This window comes from Cetorhinus maximus, chromosome 17 (assembly GCF_964194155.1).
Source record: "Cetorhinus maximus chromosome 17, sCetMax3.hap1.1, whole genome shotgun sequence".
NCBI lineage: Eukaryota > Metazoa > Chordata > Chondrichthyes > Lamniformes > Cetorhinidae > Cetorhinus > Cetorhinus maximus.
The window spans coordinates 11,563,421-11,584,160 of record NC_135895.1 but is presented as its reverse complement, the minus strand read 5'-3'; positions in this window follow the sequence as shown (position 1 = coordinate 11,584,160).

Below are 20,740 nucleotides of genomic sequence, written 5' to 3'. Positions count from 1 at the left end.
CCCCGGCCAGAGGAAACATTATCCCTGCATCCAGTTTGTCCAGCCATGTCAGAATTTTATACATTTCAATGATATTCCCCTCTCATTCATATAAACCCCAGTGATTACAGGCCTAATCCACCCACTCCCTCCTTATACGACAATCCTGCCATCCCAGGATCAGTCTGGTGAACTTTTGCTGCCCTCTCTCTATGGTAAGTATATCCTTTCTTAGATAAGAAGACACAATACTCCAGGTGTTGTTTCACCACGGCCCTGTACAGCTGCAGTAAGACATCCTCGCTCCTGTACTCAAGTCCTCTCGCAATGAAGGCCAACATTGCATTTGCTTCCTTAACTGCTTGCTACACCTGCATGCTTGCTTTCAGTGATTGGTGTACAAGGAAACCAAAGTCCCTTCTACATCAACATTTCTCAATCTATCACCTTTTAAATAATACTCTGCCATTCTGTTTTTGCTACTGAAGCGGATAACTTCACACTTATCCATGTTATACTGCATCTGCCGTGTATTTGCCCACTCACTCAACTTTTCTAAATCGCCTTGAAGCCTCTTAACACCCTCCTCACCACTCACATTCCCACCAAGTTTTGTGTCACCAGAAAACTTGGAAATATTACATTTGGTTCCCTCATCCAAGCCATTGAAATATATTATGAATAGCTGGGGCCCAAGCACTGTTCTCTGATACCCCACTAGTCACTGCCTGCCACTCCAAAAAAGACCCATTTATTCCTACTCTGTTTCCTGTCTGCTAACCAATTCTCAATCCATGCCAATATATTACCCCCAATCCCATGTGCTTTAATTTTGCACACTAACCTCTTATGAGGGACTTTATCAAAAGCTTTCTGAAAATCCAAATGCACCACATTCACTGGTTCTCCCTTATCTATTCTGCTAGTTACATCCTCAATAAGCTCCAGTAGGTTTGTCAAACATGATTTCCCTTTCATAAACCCATGTTGACTTTGTCTAATCCCATTGATATTTTCTAAGTGACCTGTTATCCCATCCTTCATAATAGGCTCTAGCATTTTCCCTACTACTGATTTTAGGCTAACCAGTCTATAATTCCCTTTTTTCTCCCTCCCTCCTTTTTTAAATAGTGGGGTTACATTTGCCACCCTCCAATCTGCCGGGACTGTTCCAAATCAACAGAATTTTGGAAGATGACAACCAACGCATCCACTATTTCCATAGCTACCTCCTTTAGTATCTGGGATGTAGATTATCAGGCCCGAGGGGTTTATTGGCTTTCAGTCCCATTAATTTCTCCAGCACCACCGTTTAGCAATACTAATTTCCTTGAATTCCTCTTTCTCGCTGGACCCTGGGTTCCCTAGCATTTCTGGGAAGTTCTTTGTGTCTTAATCCATGAAGACAGAACTAAAGTAGTTGTTTAATTGCTCTGCCATTTCCTTGTTCCCTATTATGGATTCTCCTGTTTCAGACTGTACGGGACCTACATTTGTCTTCATTAATCTTTTTCTTTTTACATATTTATGGAAGCTTTTACAGTCCGGCTTTTATGTTCCTTGTAAGTTTACTCTCATGCTCTACGGCCAGGATTTTTTGCTGGGCGGGCGCACACCTGACTCGCTTGAGCGTAACATGATGCACGATGATGTCAGGTTGAGCGTCCCGATGCCATCGCACACTTGCGTGATATTTCGGTCAGCGGGCATGTGCTGGAGTCGGCAGCATGTCCGCCGACAATTAAAAGGCCTGTTAAGGCCATTAAAAAGGGGATTGAAATAAATTTTTCACTGCCAGTCCAATCTTATGGTTGGTGGGCAGGTGAAAATGAGGAAACCTCATCCACGGGCAGGTTAACAGCAGATAAAAATAAAATAAAAATGAAAACATTTTGTCCATAACATGTCGCTGCTCGTGTGACAGAATCACATGAAGGGACACGTTTTTTTTTTTGCAGCTTAAAATTCTTTATTTTTTATTTTGAAAACTGTTCACCTCCCTGAGGCAGCTCTGTGCCCCCTCAGGGGGCTTTTCCAGCGCGCACTTGTGCGCATGCGTGAAGTTCCCGCTCACGCTCCTCCCACTCCCCTCTCCTCCCTCCCCCCACGCGCGTTTCACGCTGGGCGGACCTTAACCGGCCCGGCAGTGTGAAATCACGGCCCGGCCCCGATCGCAGGCGACAGTCAGCTTCCTGGCCACTCCTGCTGAGACCACCCAAAAAGGGCAAAATTCTGCCCTATTTTTCACCTCTTAATCTCTTGGTCCTCCTTTGCTGCATTCCAAACTGCTCCCAATCTCAGGCTTGATACTTTTTCTAGCAACTTTATATAACTCCTTTTTGGGTCTAATACTATCCTTAGTCTCTTTTGTTTGCCATGGTTGGGCCACTTTTCCTGCTGTGTTTTTTGTGCCAGGAAAGAGTGCATAACTGTTGCAATTTGTACGTTTGTTCCTTAAATATTAGCCATTGCCCATCCACTGTCATTCCTTTTAATGAAGTTCCCCATCTATCTTACCTAACTCATACCTCTTACCTTCGCAGTTTCCTTTGTTTAGATTTGGGACCCTAGTTTCGGATTGGACTACTTCATTTTCCATCCTGATGAAGTATTCTAGCATGTTATGGTCACTGTTCCCTAAATGACCCTGCACAAGATGACTAATTAGCCCCTTCTCATTGCACAGTTCCAAATCTAGGGGAACCTGTCCCCTAGTTGGTTCCTTGACGTACTGGTCTAAAAAAACCATCTCGTATACACTCCAGGAATTCATCCCACCCCAAACCTGATTTGGTTTGCCCAGTCTATATATATATATATATATATATTATAGTCTTTTATCATTACTGTAGCACCCTTGTTACATGCATCTCTAATTTCCTGTTTAATGCCGTTCCCTGCCTTATCACTACTGCTTGGAGACCTATAGACAATTCCCACTAATGTTTCCCAAGGGGCTTGTTGCTTCTTAGCTCCACCCGGACTGATTCTACACCTAGATGTTCTGAGGCAATATCCTCTCTCACTATCGCACTGATTTCATCCTTAACTAACAACGCCACACCACCTCCTTTCCCTTTTTGCCTGTCCGTCCTAACTATTAGGTAACCCTTGTGTATTCAGCACCCAGCCTTGCTCAGCCTGCAGAAATGTCTCCATAGTCACAATCATATCGCACCCGGTTACATCTATTTGCGCTGTTAATTCGTCTACCTTATTGCGAGCGCTCCATACATTCAGATACAGTGCCTTTAGACTTGTTTTTTTTAAACATTATTACACATTTCTTTTGCACTATGGCCCTATTTGCTGCTAGCCCTTGTTTCCTCTGCCTTCCACTTTTGCTTTCTACTTTTCTGCCCTTCATTCCTATCTTTGTTTCCTTCTCTTTTGTCTCCCTGCTGAGGTTCCCACCCCCTTTGCCAATCGAGCTTAAATCGTCCCCGACAGTACCAGGAATACCCCTGTGAGGATATTGGTCCGGGTCCTGCTGGGGTGCAACTCATCCAGCTTATATGGGTCCCATCTTCCCCTGAATTGGCCCAAGTGCCTCAGGAATCTAAAATAAAAACAGAAAATGATGGAAGAACTCAGCAGGTCTGACAGCACCTGTCATACAGGGTCATACAGACTCGAAACGTTAACTCTGTTTCTCTCTCTCTCTCCACAGATCCTGTCAGACCTGCTAAGTTTTTTCAGCATTTTCTTTTTTTATTTCAGATTTCCAGCATCCGCAGTATTTTGCTTTTGCCTCAGGAATCTAAATCCCTCCCTCCTACACCATCTCTCCAGTCATGCATTCATTTGGGTCTATTCTCCTATTCCTGATCTCGCTAGCTCGTGGCACTGGGAGTAACTCTGCAATTACTACCTTTGAGTTCCTGCTTTTTAATTTATTTCCTAGCTCCCTATCTCCTATATTCTGCTTTCAGGACCTCATCCCTCTTTTCACCTATGTCATTGGTACCGATAAGGACCACAACCTCTGACTGTTCACCCTCCCTCTTCAGGATGTCCTGCAGCCGCTCAGTGACATCCTCGACCCTGTCGACAGGGAAGCAACATACCATCCTGGTGTCACATCTGCAGCCACAGAAACGCCCACCTGTTCCCCTTACGATGGATTCCTCTATCACTATTGCTCTCCCTCTCTTTTTTTCTCCCATCCTTTGCAGCTGAGCCACTCGTGGTGCCACAGACTTGGCTCTTGCTACATTCCCCTGAGAAACCATCTCCCCCAGCAGTATCCAAAATGGGAAACCTGTTGGAGAGGGAGATGGACCCAGGGGACTCCTGCACTACCTGCCTAGTGCTTTCACTCTGTCTGATGGTCACGCAGTCCCTTTCTGCCTGTGCACTCTTTACCTGCAGTGTGACCACCTCTCTGTACGTGCTATCCACGAAGATCTCATCCATGCAGATGCTCCACAATGACTTCAACCGCAGCTCCAGCTCCAAAACGCGGAATTCGAGTGGCTGCAGCTGGAGACGCTTGCTGCACATGTGGCCATTCTGGTCGCTGGAAGTGTCCCTGACTTTGCACAGGAGGAGCATTCCACATGATCGAGCTGCCCTGCTATGACTCACCCTTAAATTACCCCCTCTGCATTTACTTCCTCTAGTTTAGAGAATATTAAGGACAGAAGAAATACTCACCAGGTCCTACTTACCAAGGCCATTGCTCTTCTTTCTGACGAAAGGAAGAAAATGAAAGGATCACCTCCTTCCCTCTTCACTGAACTCCCCCTCTCACCAAACTCCAACTGTAGCACTCTAATGCAGCCCAAAGCAGCACTCCAGCACAGACAAAAGCAGCACTGTAAGATGGCCCGCTTTTATGCTGCCTGAATTTAGCTTCTGAAAGCTGTTCAAACTAGTTATCTGATTAACTAGCTGCAGCAGTAAGCAGAGTCTGTATAACCCCTGTTTTAAGCTGGACTAAAACCCACTTTCTCCAAACCCAAAGAGCGAGTTTTAGTAAATTGCAAAATTATAGAAAGACTAGACTTTAGATAGAAATTAACGCTTAAAAGTCCCTCTCCCACCAAGTTCCAACTTTAGCATCCTAATGCAGCCCAAAGCAGCACTCTAGTGCTCCTGTGGGCCAACGGCTCCCTCTGTGGTGAAAAGGGGGTCACAGGCAAAGGGGACTCGGAGGAAGAGGACATCCTCTGAGATTCCTGAGTGGATGATCCAGGGATGTCCAGTTGCCGCTCCTCCTCCCTTCGGGTGTCTAAGGGCCTCGGGCTGACACCCTGAGGGGAAGGAGCACCTGGAGGGATGTTGAGGTGCCCTGTCTCCCTCTCACGTTGCCACTGCAGGAACTCATCCATGGCTACTGCGATGGAGTGCAAGTCTGTGTACATCTTTGTGTTCTCTGCTGGACTAGGGTCTCCATGATGTCTGCCATTGTTCCCATGGAGACCTCCATACACGCACATGTGGGCACTACTTCATCAGAAAGCAGGTGGACACACTCCTCACGTGCCACTCTGTTGAGGGCTTCCAACAGCTCTGTGTGATGTTCCCCCGCCTTCTCCTGACTCTCCACGATGAGCTGGAAGGCTGAAGCCAGAAGCCCGTCATCTGACTCGGACCTCACAGATGCCTCTTCCCCAGCAGTCCTCTGAGTGCCGGGGAGCTCGGCTGAACCTGCCTCCTCCTGCTGTGGACACGTGTCCATGTGGTGACCACCAGATTGTGGACCCGAGCCTGCTCTAGATCTAGGTCCCACCGAGGTGTGTGTCTCTGCGCTGGTGGAGGGTGTGGGTAAGCGCTGTGGCGGGTCTTCCAGGCTGCTTATTTCCAGCTCTTCAATGGAGGAGGTGTCCTCTTGGCTGGAGGTGAGGACGTGGATGGAGCTGAGGGACTGGCTGGCTGAGGGTGTCAGTCGCTTGGCAGAGCTCCCTGTGGACCAAAGTAGCGATAATTAGTGCATGTCAGTAGGGTAAAAAGTAGGAGAGAGAGCACTCAAATTTGCATTGAGAGAGGGATGATGTGGTGCAGGATCCTCATGTGGGTGTTCACCACCGACCTCACCATCACCGCAGGCATGGTCCCCATCCTCACCAGTCAGTGTGATGGCACACACCTCAAAGTGAGTGAGGGGCCTAATGTGGGCCACTGTACCCTCGGTGTGGGGCCTCTCCCTGCTATTGTGAGACAGCTTCTCCTGCATGAAAACAGATGGAGAGAGTGTGAGCAGGACACTTGGCACCGTGTGGAATGTTTGTGTGGTGGGCGGAGCCATGGATGGGATGCGAACACAAGCTCCAGAGGATATGAGCCTGATGGAGATGTGAGGGTGTGTGAGAGAGTTAGTGGTGTTGTCCCTTGAGGTGTGAGATCCCTGTGAATGTGTGATGGGTTTGGGAGTGTTGAGGTGGTTGACTTACCCTGGTGGAGTGGATGAAACCATTCATCCTCTTCCTGCACTGGATGGTTGACCTCCTCTGTGTTCCAGTGACACTGGCCGCCGTTGCCACCACCTCCCAGGCCGGATTGGTGACTCTGGTGGGCCTCCTGTGGCCCGAGCGGGATTAGAAGAGACCCACGGCGGCTTTCCACTGCGCCCAGCAGGCGCCCCAGAGAGGCATTGGTAAATTTGGGAGTTGCTGTCTTCTTTGCTTTTGGGGCCCCCTGTCACCTGGAGCAGTCCTGGTCTGAAGCCATGGGGCAGAATTTTGCCCTCGTCGGGTGGGCTTGGCGGTGGCGAGCGGGAGCGGCCAGGAAGCCCACCACTGCCCGCGATTGGGCCGTGACCGCGATTTCACGCGGACGGGCCAATTAAATCCCGCCCAGTGTGAAACGCGTGCTGCAGTGCTCAGCGCTGCCTGTGTGTTTGGGGGGGGTGGGGGGTGTGGAGGGTGAGCGGGGAGCTTCACACATGCTCGCAGGTAAATCTCCATGAGGGACAGAGCTGCCTCAGGGAGCTGAAGATGTAAAAAAAATTAAAACTAAAGAATTTAAAAAGGTTAAAGGACACGCCTCCTCATGTGACTCTGTCACAAGGGCAGGGACTTGTCATTGATGAAAAGTTAAAATTTTTATTTTATTTTTAATTGCTGTCGGAAACCTCATCCCGCCAGTGGGCAGCAAAAAATTACATTTCATTGGTAGTTTAATGGCCTTAATAGGCCGGTTAATTGTCAGCTGCCGATCGAAATATCGCTAAGTGCGCGATGACATCGGGACGCTTGCCCAGCGTCGCCGCGCGTCATTTTACGTGCATTTGGGTCAGGCGCACGCAGGCCTGGCGAGGTAAAAATTCTGGCCGTGAAGCGAGCTGCACTCTGGGCTCTCTTTAAATATGGCGGCCAGAGCGAGGAAGTGCTGAGGTCACGGCTTGGCGGGGAATTCTGAGCCCGCCCATCGGCAAGCTGGCCTGTCCCCTGTCAATGCTGGGAACGGGACAATACGGCGCGAAAAGCCACCATTGCAGCCGCCGGGTAAATCGTGCGGTTTTCCCCCCTGCTCCCGCACTTTGTGCCAATCTGGGACGATCCTGCCCACTGTTTCTAACCGAGTGTCCAGTGTCCTCGTTCGTAGATTGGGGGCTTACTGTAGCAGCCAAAACGCCATGTATCTCAGGGAAGTCCTTACCTACTTACCTTTATCAGTGGCAGTCAATAATAGAGAACGAAAAACAGGAAGAGCTTGTGTTTGTTTAAACAGCGCCTTTCACATCATCGGGAAGACAGTAAGTGCTTTGCAGTCAAAGTGTTAGTTGCTGTTCTAATGCACGGAAATGCAACCTCCACTTTGCTCACAGTGAGATCCCACAAACCACAATGAGATAAATGGTCAAATGATCAGTTTAATGATGTTGATTGAGGGATAAGTGTTGGCCAGGACACCATAGAGAACTTGTCCGCTCTCTTTCAAATAGTGCCATAATGGTTTCTCAGTCCGCCTGAGAGAGCAGACCCTGGCCCTGATTTTCACGTCTCATTCAGTGCAGTAATATGCCTCAGGCAGGTGAGTTACTCTGTGATGCAGATGCTTTGTTGCGTCCTTAGTTTCACAAATGTACTGGGTAAATATTTTATAGTCACTAATTCAACTCTATGAGGCCTGCAGATACACACAGAGCCGTGTCCGCTTAGATTAGGGTTAAAGGTGAGCGCTTTTTCTTTGAATTTTTCTTAATCAAATGAGGCATTTCAGGACTGGTAAACAGAAAAATTTCCAATGTCAGGCATCCAGTTGCCTGAATCAAGCACACTCACGTCAGGCTCAACATAGCTGGATACAAATGAAAGATGCCAGTACTGTTCCCCATTGAGAGCTTCAGTTCCGACTTCAGAAATGTACCACTTACTACATCTTACACCTGACACCTTGTGGCACACAGCTAACTGCCTTTGAGAGTTAATATGAGTGGCTCGGTGTTGATATAGGAGGAAGTTGGCTGTGATCCAGAAGGAACTGGATTGAGACTGCCCAAATTCTTAATCTTTTTATATTGGTTCTCAACATTCTCAATTGTTCAATATTGACAAAAGTGCATTTATTGTCCATCAGTAAGTCCAGCTGGGAAGATGTTGATGGACGTTCTTGAACTACACCAGTCTTTCGTGCTGATGGTGTTTTCCATGATCGTTTGGGTAAGGAATTCCAGGATTTTGATCCACGAAGGAAGGAACAGCAATATACAGCCAAGCCAGGATGGAATGGGATCTGGAAGGGAACTTGGAGGAGTTGGTCTTTCCACGATAATGATACTCTTGTCCTTCTCAGTGGTAGAGATTACAGGGGGCAAAGGTTCTGTTGAAGTAACAAGTGAATTGCTACAGTGCGTCCTGTGGATAGCATATACTACCCTGAGGAACTCCTGCAATGATGTCCTGGAGCTGAAATGACTGGCCTCCAACAACCACAACCATTTTCCTTTGTGCTAGGTATGACTCCAACCAGTGGAGAGTTTTCCCCCCGATTCCCATTGACCCCAGTTTTGCTAGGGCTCCTTGAATTCTGTCAGAACTTTGATCTCTGGCATCTCTCCACCTGTCTGCGACCTTTCCCTCCTGTGGTGAGCCAGTTTGTCCTGCATGGATAGAGATGGGGAGGCTGTATCAAGATGCCTGCCAGGCCAGATGATAAGTATGGTAGCCCTGTTTGGTGGTGAGTGGTTCCATGGATGGGCTGAGAACATTGCAGGTGTGTGTGAGAGAGTGCTTGGTGATGTCCCTTGCACTGGCATGTGATGTGTGATGGGTTTGTGAGTGTGCCAATCATGGAGGCGATGATGCTGATTTCAGTGCCCTATGTCAAACCTCTTGAGTGCCATGGCTACTCTCATCCAAGAGAGTAGTGAGTACACATGATTATATGTACGAACATACAAATTAGGAGAAGGAGGAGGCCACTCGGCCCCTCGAACCTGCTTCGCCATTCAATAAGATCATGGCTGATCTGAATGTAACCTCAACCCCACATTCCTGCCTACCCCCGATAACCTTTCACTCACTTGCTAATCAAGAATCTATCTAGTTCTGCCTTAAAAATATTCAAAGAATCTGCTTCCACTGCCTTTTGAGGAAGAGAGTTCCAAAGACTCACAACCCTCTGAGAGAAAACATTTCTCCTCATCTCTGTCTTAAATGTGCGACTCCTTATTTTTAAACAGTGACCCCTAGTTCTAGATTCTCCCACAAGAGGAAACATCCTCTCCACATCCACCCTGTCAAGACGCCTCAGGATCTGAAAGGTTTCAATTAAGTCGCCTCTTACTCTTCTAAATTCCAGTGGATACAAGCCTAACCTGTCCAACCTTTCCTCATAAGACAACCCGCCCATTCCTGACATTAGTCTATTAAACCTTCTCTGAACTGCTTCTAATGCATTTGCATCTTTCTTTAAATAAGGGGACCAGTACTGTACACAATACACCAGTGCCCGGTACAACAGAAGCATAACCTCCCTACTTATGTAATTATTTCCCCTCACAATAAATGATAACATTCTATTAGCTCCCCTAATTACCTGCTGTACCTGCACACTAACTTTTTGTGATTCATACACTAGGACGCCCAAATCCCTCTGAATTTCAGAGCTCTGCAATCTCTTGCCATTTAGATAAAGAGCTTCCTTTTTATCCTTCCTGCCAAAATGAATGATTTCACATTTGCCAACATTATACTCCATTTGCCAGGTCCTTGCCCATTCACTTAACCTTGCTGTCACTTTGTAGCCTCCTTACGACCTCTTCACAATTTACTTTGCTACCTATCTTTGTGTCGTCAGCAAATTTAGCCACCATTCCTTCGGCCTCTTCATCCAAGTCATTTATATAAATTGTAAAAAGTTGAGGCCCCAGCATAGATCCCTGTGGCACACCGCTCATCACATCCTGCCAACCATAAAAAGACCAATTTGTGCCAACTCTCCATTAAGACATGTGAGGAAATTATTACATGCAGCTGTGGATTTAAATCTAGCAAATGTATCATATGCATATTGGAAATATGTGAGGGGTCGGAGGTTAGTTGTCATTCCATCGAAGCATGGAACCCAACAAAGATGTTTGCAAGAGCTGTGTTCAAGTTCTGTGCTACAAAATGACTGCAAGTCATTTATATAATCATAAAAAGTTGAGACCCCAGCACTGATCCCTGTAGTGCACCACTCGTTACATCTTACCAACCAGAAAATGACCTACTTATGCCTACCCTCTGTTTCCTGTTAGCTAGCCAATCTTCTATCCATGCCAATATGTGACCCCCTACATCATGAGCTTTTATTTTCTGCAATAATCTTTGATGTGGCACTTTATCAAATGCCTTCTGGAAATCTAAGTACAGTACATCCACCGGTTTCCCTTTATCCACAGCACATGTGACTCCTTCAAAGAACTCCAATAAATTGGTTAAACGTGATTTCCCTTTTACAAAACCATGTTGACTCTGCCTGATTGCCTTGAAGCTTCTAAGTGTCCTGCTATAACATCTTTAATAATATAGGCCTGTAGTTTCCTGCTTTCTGTTTCCCTCCCTTTTTGAATAAAGGAGTTGAATAAAGGAGTTTGAATAAAGAATTTGCTATTTTCCAATCTAATGGAACCTTCCCCGAACTTTTGTTAAATTAAAACCAGTGCATCAACTATCTCACTTCTTTCGAGGCTTCAGGGTGAAGCCCATCCATACCCGGGGATTGATTGGTCAGCCCGCAGCCCCAACAATTTGCTCAATACCACAACCCTGGTGATGGTGATTTTCCCGAGTTCCTCCCTCCCATCTCCTGATTTACAGCTATTTCCGGGATGTTACTTGTGTTCTCTTATAGCGAAGACTTGAAGCAAAATACCTGTTTAATTCACCTGCCATCTACCTACTTTTTATTATCAATTCTCCAAACGCACTCTCTATAAGACCAACACTCACTTTGTTAACTGTTTTTCCATAGAAACTCTTACTTTGTCTTCATATTACTAGCTAACTTTCTCTCATACTCTAATTTTTCCCTCCTTATTAATCTTTTTGTCATTCTTTGCTGTTCTTTATATTCTTTCCAATCTTCTGACCTGCCACCTGTCTTTGCATAATTATGCGTTTTTTTCTTTAAGTTTGAGGCTGTCTTTAACTTATTAAACTTTTTAACCTTTGTACTCCTTGGGTGGAATCTTACAGGCTTGGCGCAGTGGGGCCGGGCCGGAAAATTTGGCGAGCCGTTCAAAACTCCATTAACTTCGGCGGGACCGGAAGATCCCGCCAGTGGGAGGGGTCCTAAAATTCCGCCCCTAATTTGAGCTGTGTAATATAGTGGAGAGGGTTTGAAGATCGGAAGGTGAGCTACAGAGAGTATCCAGACTCTGTCTTGCCTTTGTAGCCATTGAGTTGACGTGGATAGTTCAGTCAAGCTTCTGCAGAATCCTTCTGATTGCTTTGAATTTCTGTATTGAGATGTAGGGCCTTAGGTTTGGCCTAAATTTCAGGATGTGGGAGAAGTGTAATTTAGAATATCGATAGCTCCACTGTGCCAAAGGCGAGCTAAAATAGGAAATAAGGTGCTGTTTTTAAATCGTATGATAGTAATAAGGTTGTGATGATTGAGCTTTTATACCAGTTTTTCTGCCTTTTCCATTTCCTTAAATTGCCTCCTGGAACCTCACCCAAGTGGCCATTGTGAGCTTGAGTAGTGAGAGTTGGCACTCAGAGAGGAGTTTTTCCCAGGGTCACTGACTACCCAGACACACCTGCCAGATTTGCCCCTTGTTAGCTTGGGAGCACTGAGGCCATTTGTAGCATCCACCACTGTTACTGTGGGCAACAGCACAAGCCAGGACCTTGGGCCTTCTTGGTTTGTCTAACTGAGGTAAATATTTGTTCTCTTCCAAATGAACTATCGAGGGAGCAAAAAAAAAGCTGTTGTTTAAAAATGGATCAACTGAAAATGTTGGAAATACTCAGCAGGTCAGTCGTCATCTATAGTGACTTATACCCTTTAATTAAAGAAAGGTCAATGATCTGAAACATTAATGTTTATGCAATTTCCCCTCCAAGCCACACACTATCCTGACTACGAACAATATCGCCGTTCCTCCACTGTCAATGGGTCAAAATCCTGGGACCCCCTTCCGAACAGCACCGTAGGTGTACTTACACCACACGGACTACAGCATCTCACCACCACCTTCTCAATGGCAATTAGGGATGGGGCAATAAATGCTCACATCCCAAGAATTAATTTAAGAAAAATGTATTTACGAATAAGCTTGGCATCAAATAGACAGAAATCTCTAATAACCTGCTTAACTGCATTCACAAGGACATGTCAGTTGTACTTCTGTGGGATATGTGAGGGAAGCTACAAAAATATTAAACCATATTTAGGTCAACCTGGTGGTTGTGGGGGCCTGAAGGTCCCCAAATTTCGTCTCTGCTGTGTTACGATGTCATTGCTGCTATGAAGATAAATAAGGTCTTGCGTGAATATGGCAAGATGTCAGGGGTCTCAGGAGCATCTTTAAACACTTCAAAAGTAACAAACTGCTTTAAAAGAATGTTATGCAGGTAAATGAAACAGTCAGTTTGAACACACCAATCAGCCACAAGATAAATGGTTGTTAAATTGCTTCTCTGCCATTCAATAGGGAGGAATGTTGGCCAGGATACCAGGAGAACGCCCTGCTTTTCTTCAAATAGTGCCATAAGTTCCAACTGAACCACAAGGAACAGGCAGACAGGGTCTTTATTTCACATCCAAAGTAATGCACTTCCAACAATGCAGCAATACCCCAGTGCTGCCCTGGAATATCAACCTAAAACTAATAGTCAATTGCTGGAGTGGGATTTGACCCTATAACCTTCTGATTCAGAGGTAAAAATGCTAACAATGGAGTTCGTTGATACGAGAACAGTTACTCAACAAATATAGAATCTACCAGCAAATTGCTGGATGTTGACAGTTGAAAAATATGACTTTGTTTCAAAAAGAAGCTGGTGGCTGGGTCAGGAAGAGAGACTTCTATAAGCTGCTGCACAGTGCCACTTTGTGGTGGAGCCTTTCCACCATCTACAAAGCATAAGTCAAGGGTGTGACCGATTTGATGATCCACTTGCCTGGAGGAGTGCAGCTCCAACAATACTCAAGAAGCTTGATACAGCAGCCTGTTTGATCATACCCCATCCACTGCCTTAAACATTCACTCCCTCCACTGCCAGCGTACTGCAGGGGGTCTCACTACCTTCCAAGGTCCCTACCGTGTACCATGGTATCAACAACACGGAACAAGCTATGGATATAATTTCCACTTTATGTGGAAAACCTTTATCAAGCAATGCTATATACTTACAACACCAGTTGCTTCATAAGGCCCAGATGCAGGAGCTCGTTCTTGGGTGGTGGGACAGCTGAACGATTTCTTCTACATGACTTGCTCTGACTGACCAAGTCACGCTTCCTGGCTGCAGCAGCAATGCCCTTGGGATCTGTGGCTTTCTGCCCCTTTCTGGTCTCTCAGCACACAAGGCAATGTCTAAAACTGAGTCATCTGATTGGATCATCAATCCCACCCTGGCCATGCAAACACAACCTGCGCGTGGTCATTTCCTGCTCTCAGCAGGAGGTGTGTCTCCAGCGATGGGTGTGATTTCTGCATCTTGGTAAGGCAGGAGGAGCGCCAGTCATACATTCCCGAGAGACCATTGTCCAGGTCAGTTTCTGTAATCAGGGCGTCTGGTGGTTAGTCACCGCCCCACTGGCCTGTCCTGGTATGTCTGTGCCTGTCTGTGTGTACTTGTTCAGTCTTTACTTTTAAAAGTTCGATATAAGCCTCGGCGTCGATGTCTTTGGTGTGAATTATTTTCCTTTTGTCTGATGTCCTCCGCACTCCCTGTTCCTGTCGCCCAGTTTTGAGCTCAGGACGTTGGTCCACCTCACAACTGGTTACATTTTAATACAAGTATAAAGATAGGGCAGGTTAAAAAGAAACAAAGAAAGGCCTTACAGCATGACAAAAATACACAAAATATCAAAATGCCTTACAGCATAGTGGCAGCAGTGTGCACCATCTACAAAATGCACTGCAGCAACGCACCAGGGTTTCTTTGATAACCCTTCCCAAACGTGTGACCTTTACCATCTAGAAGAACAAGGGCAGCAGACTCACAGGAACACCACCACTCTCAAGTCACACGCCATCCCAATCTGGAAATATGCCAACGTCTGTTCATCAATAGTCAAAATCCTAGAGCTCCTAACCTAACAGCACAATGTGGAAGTACCTTCATCATACTTGATCTCCTCACAATCAGGCTTGACCTATCGTCTGTAGACATTGGTCTTCCCTGTGTAGTCCACCTTCCCTCATGAGCCTTTGTTGGGCTTCCACCTCCCTCCCTCGGTCAGCCATGCCCATTTCCCCTTTCACAGCCACCGTCCGATCTCAATCATCAATGCTTCCTCTCCCCTGGTTCAACAAAATTTCCTGTACAAGAAAAGCAACTTGTACTCAGTCCAACTCCGCTAGGAAGACTACCTCGCTTGCTGCACGCCACCTTAACCATTTGTGAATCTGAATGGAGGTGTTTCTCATTTGCTGCATACTTAATTCCAAAGATAGAATTTAACCTGGCGAAGTTGTGTGTTAATGAATGTGGATTTTAATGAGTATGCATGACATGCTAATGTATTAAAGAGAGGATCCCATCGCTTCCCTCTGGGAAGTGCGATCTGCCCTCAATCCGCTGCCAACTTCATCAACTTTCATCCTGCTGTTGGGAAGCTGACATTTTGCATCCTGGTCAATGAAGTGCTCCCGCCTGCCTTGTTTCCCACTCCCAGGTGCTTCACAAGATTCCACTCGTAATGTTTCGCTTTGCGAATAAATCTAAAGTGAATAAATAAATCTGACTGAAGATTGACTTCTGGCCTTTTCCTTCACCCAACTGGCTGTCAGAAGTTCAAAAATTCACTCGAGTCACTGGGGTAAGTGCTGAGCACGTGATCTTCATCAGTGAAACTTCCAAGTGGGGAAGGCTTGGAAGACTCTTCACTGACTGACCAATTTACTCACCTTTAGCTGCATTTCCTTGTTGCCAGCCTTCACCATCACTATGGCTGCTGTACCTTGGACCTCTGAAGGGGGACAAGAGACCAGTATGTAGAAGCGCTTTGGGTAGAGATGAGAAATGATAAGGGCAAAGTGTCACTTGTGGGAGTGGTGTACAGGCCTGCTAAGAGTAACCATACGGTAAGACAGAGTATAAAGGAAGAAATAATGATAGCTTGTCAGAAAGGTATGGCATTACTCATGGAGGATTTTAATCTACATATAGACTGGAAAAATCAGATGGGCAAAGGTAGCCTAGATGAAGAATTCATAGAATGTTTTTGGGATATTTTTTAGAACAGCACGTTCTAGAGCCAACCAGAGAGAAGGCTAGGCTAGACCTAGTATTGCACAACGAGATAGGATTAATTGATAATGTCATAGTGAAGGCACCCCTAGGTAGCAGTGATCATAATATGATTTAATTTTACATTTAGTTTGAGGGAGAGAAGAGTGGGTTCAAGACTAGTTTTCTAAACTTAAAAAAGGGCAATTATGAGGGCATGAAATCAGAGCTAGCTAAAGCGAGCTGGCAAATTAGAGAAGGGACAGGCCAATAGAGATGCAGTGGCACACACTGAAGGGGATACACAAAATAGATACATTTCAACAAGAAAGAAAAATTGCAAGGGGAGCACCCACCATCCATGGTTAACTAGAAAAGTTAAAGATAGTATCAAACTTAAAGAAAAAGCATATAATTGTGCAAAGATGGGTGGCAGGTCAGAAGATTGAACAGAATAAAAAAAAAACAGCAAAGAATGACTAAAAGATTGGTAAGGAGGGAAAAATTAAAGAATGAGAAAAAGCTAGCTAGAAAAATAAAACAGATGGTAGGAGTTTCGATACATATGTAAAAAAGAAAAGAATTAGCAAAGTGGGCGATGGTCTTATTAGAAGTGAGACTGGGGAATTAATAAGAAAAAAATAAAGAGATGGTGGATGAATTGAACAGGTATTTTGCATTAGTCTTCACTATGGAGAATGAAAGTAACATTCCAGAAATAGCTGTAAATCAGGAAATGGAAGGGTGAGAGGAACTCATGAAAATTACAATCACCAGGGAAGTGGTACTGAGCAAATTAAGCTGCAGGCTGAAAAGTCGTCGGGTCCTAATGGACTTCATCCTGGAGTCCTAAAAGAACTGGCTATTGAGATGATTGATGCGTTTGTTCTAATTTTCCAAAATTCCTTAGATTCAGGAAAGCTTCCATTAGATTAGAAAATAGCAAAAAGGGAGGTAGACAGAAAACAGGAAACTACAGCACAGCTTAGCTTAATATCTGTCATAGGGAAAATGTTAGCAGCTATTATTAAAGACATTAAGAAGGGCATCGATCAGTTCAAGGTAATCAGACAAAGTCAACATGGCTTTGTGAAAAGAAAATCATCTTTAACCAATTTATTGAAGGAATATGTGCTGTGGATAAAGGGGAACTGGTGGATGCACTGTACTTAGATTTCCAGAAGGCATTTGATAAACTGCCACGTAAAAGGTTATTGCGGAAAATAAAAGCTCATGGTAACATATTGGCATGGATGGAAGATTGGCTAGCTAATAGGAAACAGAGGGTAAGCATAAATGGATCATTTTCTGGTTGGCAAGATGCAATGAGTGGTGTGGTATAGGGATCAGTGCGGGAGTCTCAACTTTTTACGATTTATATAAATAACTTGTAGTCATTTTGTAGCACAAAACTTGGACACAGCTCTCGCTTTGTTGGGATCCACAAGAAACATGTTTTGACGCAATGACACCTAACCTCCTACCCTATAAGATTGGCCTTATCAGCAACCTTCTAAATAAAGCCTGAGCCACTTGCTCACCATGCAAGTTTGATGCTGAAATAGGGTGCATCAAACACACCCTGTGAGATAATGGCTACCCTGATCAGATCATTTCATGCTGTTTATCACGCAAACTCATGAATGGGCCTGAGACCATCACTTTCAGCCCTGGAAAGTGCCCAGTCTACCTCACATTATCCTGGAAGGGTAAGGTGCCTCAAAAAGTTGAGAAACAGGTGAAGTTAGCTGTTTCACGCCACTAACAGGATGCTGCTGTCAAGCCTAAAAAGATGTTCTGCCTATCGCACAAATGAGGAATGTGGTATATGAATTTCAGTGCCAGTGTGATGCTAGGTATGTAGGCCATATGTCACAAAGACTGGCGGGTGGTATCAAACAGCATGTCCCAGCCACTGTTCACAATGGGCAGGATACAGACCGTACCCAACCAGCCCATGCTTGCAAAACTCAAAACACAGTGTCCAACATTAGATGTGATTCCGCGATTGGACAACATTTGCTAAATAATCCTCAGTGTGTGAAGAATTATGTTGACAACCAATTTAAGATTGTCAGTCAGGCTTGCAGTATGGCACATTTGCGTGTACTGGAAGCTACATATATTAATACACAGATACTGTTCTTTGCAGAAAGAAAGAATATGTGCACACATTGTGCCTGTTTCAGCTAAACAAAATAAGTGACAGCCACTCGCTGACTCATTCCTCAGGGAAACATCTTGACCAATCAAGGTCAAGCTGTCAAGTTTAAATTTCAAACGATGCTTGGAAGTTAACTGTCAGTCACCATCACTGGTTCACTCTCCATGGCAACGCCTCTACCAATCACAGTCCACTTGCCAACCAATCAGTACTCTTCACATACAGTATAAATTGTTGTTTTCCCCCATATTGGAATTCTTGTGAAGTGTCATGAAGCTATTAATGTATATAATATTATTGGAAACTATTTTTCTTTTAAAATAGAGGTTTAGTCTGTGGATGTGTTTTAATTGGATTAAAGCCAGCTAGTCCGGGTGGTTTGATGTGTACTAGTTTTGATATGTAAGAGAGATAGCGTGCATTTGCATTTTTTGAATAGAGCATTCAAGAAGTGGGGTGAAAACTGATACCTATCTAGCAGATACCAAGCAATATGTTTATATTACTAATAAAATTGGTACTATGAAAGGGGTTTGATTGTTAGAGAGGTTTAGTTCAGAAGTCGGTGATAACAATGAGAATTTACATTCAATGGGCTTTGCTAGGTATAACTTCAGCAGTATGGTATGTGTAGAGCAGAGGCAATGTAACATCAAAGCAACTGTGATCCGCCCACTGTCTCCACAGAAACGAAAGTGAAAAGAACCTCATTTTGAATTCATAAGGCTTTGCCCAGTGTCTGGTTAAGTCTGTGGGTTTTTGTTGCCTTGTTGGAGATTAGTTTCAGAATTTGTTTAAAGTTATGATAAGTAGTCATTTGTAGTCATGTGTATGTATATTTTAACCTGTGTAAATTAATAAAATGTTTCATTTAGTTTAATGTAAAAACTCGAGAACTGGTAGACTGATTCCTGAATTTAGAGTCACATCTCAAACATAACACTTAAAATTATAGGTTATGACAGTTGTTTAAAGTTTCCCTCTGGGATTTTTAAATAAATCAGCTGTACCAACTGCATCGGTCATAATACAAAGTGTCCTGATGAGTGCAAGATGAAAAGCTTCGACACGTCACTTTCTTCAGCAATAAGTGACTTGGATGAAGGGACCGAAGGTATAGTTGCTAAATTTGCTGATGAAACAAAGATAGGTAGGAAAGTAAGATGTGAAGAGGACATAAGGAGGCTACAATGGGATATAGATAGATTAAGTAAGTGGCCAAAGATCTGGCAGCTTAAGTACAATATTGGAAAATGTGAAGAAATTGTCCATTTAGGCAGGAAGAATAAAAAAGAAGCATACTATCCAAATTGTGAGATATTGCAGGGCACTGAGATGGAGAAGGATTTAGATGTCCTAGTGCATGAATTGCAAAAGGTTAGTGTGAAGGTATAGCAAGTAATTTGCTGGCTAGGCTAGCATTTATTGCCCACCCCTAATTACCCTTGGGAAGGTAATGGTGAGCTGCCTTCTTGAACTGCTACAGTCTATGTGGTGTAGATACACCCACAGTGATGTTAGGGAGGAAGTTCAGGATTTTGACTCAGCGACAGAGATGGAATAGTGATATATTTCCAAGTCAGGATGGTGAATAGCTTGGAGGGGAACTCCCAGGTAGTGGTGTTCCCATGTATCTGCTGACCTAGTCCTTCTGTATGGAAGTGGTTGTGAGTTTGGAAGGTTCTGCCTAAGGACCCTTGGTGAATTCCTGCAGTGCACCTTGTAGATGGTATGCACTGCTTCTACCATGCATCGGTGGTGGAGGGTGGATGTGGTCCTGGATCGTGTTAAGCTTCTGGAGTGTTGTGGGAAATGCATTCATTCAGGCAAGAGGAGAGTATTCGATCACATTCCTGACTTGTGCCTTGCAGATTGTGGACAGGCTTTGGGGAGTCAGGAGGTGAGTTACTCACTGCAGGATTCCTAGCCTCTGACTCGTTCTTGTAGCCATAATATTTGTATGGCTAGTCCAGTTCAGTTTCTGGTCAATGGTAATCTTCAGGATGTTGATAGTGGGTGAATTCAGTGATGGTAATGCCATTGAATGTCAAGGGGCGATAGTTAGGTTCTTTCTTGTTGGAGATGGTCATTGCCTGGTACTTGTGTGGTGCAAATGTTCCTTACCACTTGTCAGCCCAAGCCTGGATATTGTCCCGATCTTGCTGCATTTGGACATGCACTGCTTCAGTATCTGAGGAGTCATGAATGGTGCTGAACATTATGCAATCATCAGCGAACATCCCCACTTTTGACGTTATGAAGGAAGGAAAGTCATTAATGAAGAAGCTGAAGGTGGTTGGGCCGAGGGCACTACCCTGAGGAACTCCTGCAGTGATGTCCTGGAGCTGAAATGACTGGCCTCCAACAACCACAACCATTTTCCTTTGTGCCAAGTAGGAGAGTTTCCCCCTGATTCCCATTGACCCCAGTTTTGCTAGGGCTCCTTGAATTCTGTCAGAACTTTGATCTCTGGCATCTCTCCACCTGTCTGCGACCTTTCCCTCCTGTTGTGTGCCAGTTTGTCCTGCATGGATAGAGATGGGGAGGCTGTATCAAGACGCCTGCCAGGCCAGATGATAAGTATGGTAGCCCTGTTTGGTGGTGAGTGGTTCCATGGACGGGCTGAGAACATTGCAGGTGTGTGTGAAAGAGTGCTTGGTGATGTCCCATGCACTGGCAGTGAGCGAGGGCCCTGTGGATGTGTGATGGGTTTGTGAGGGTGTGAGTCGGGAGTGATGAAAAGAGTGACTTACCCTGGCGG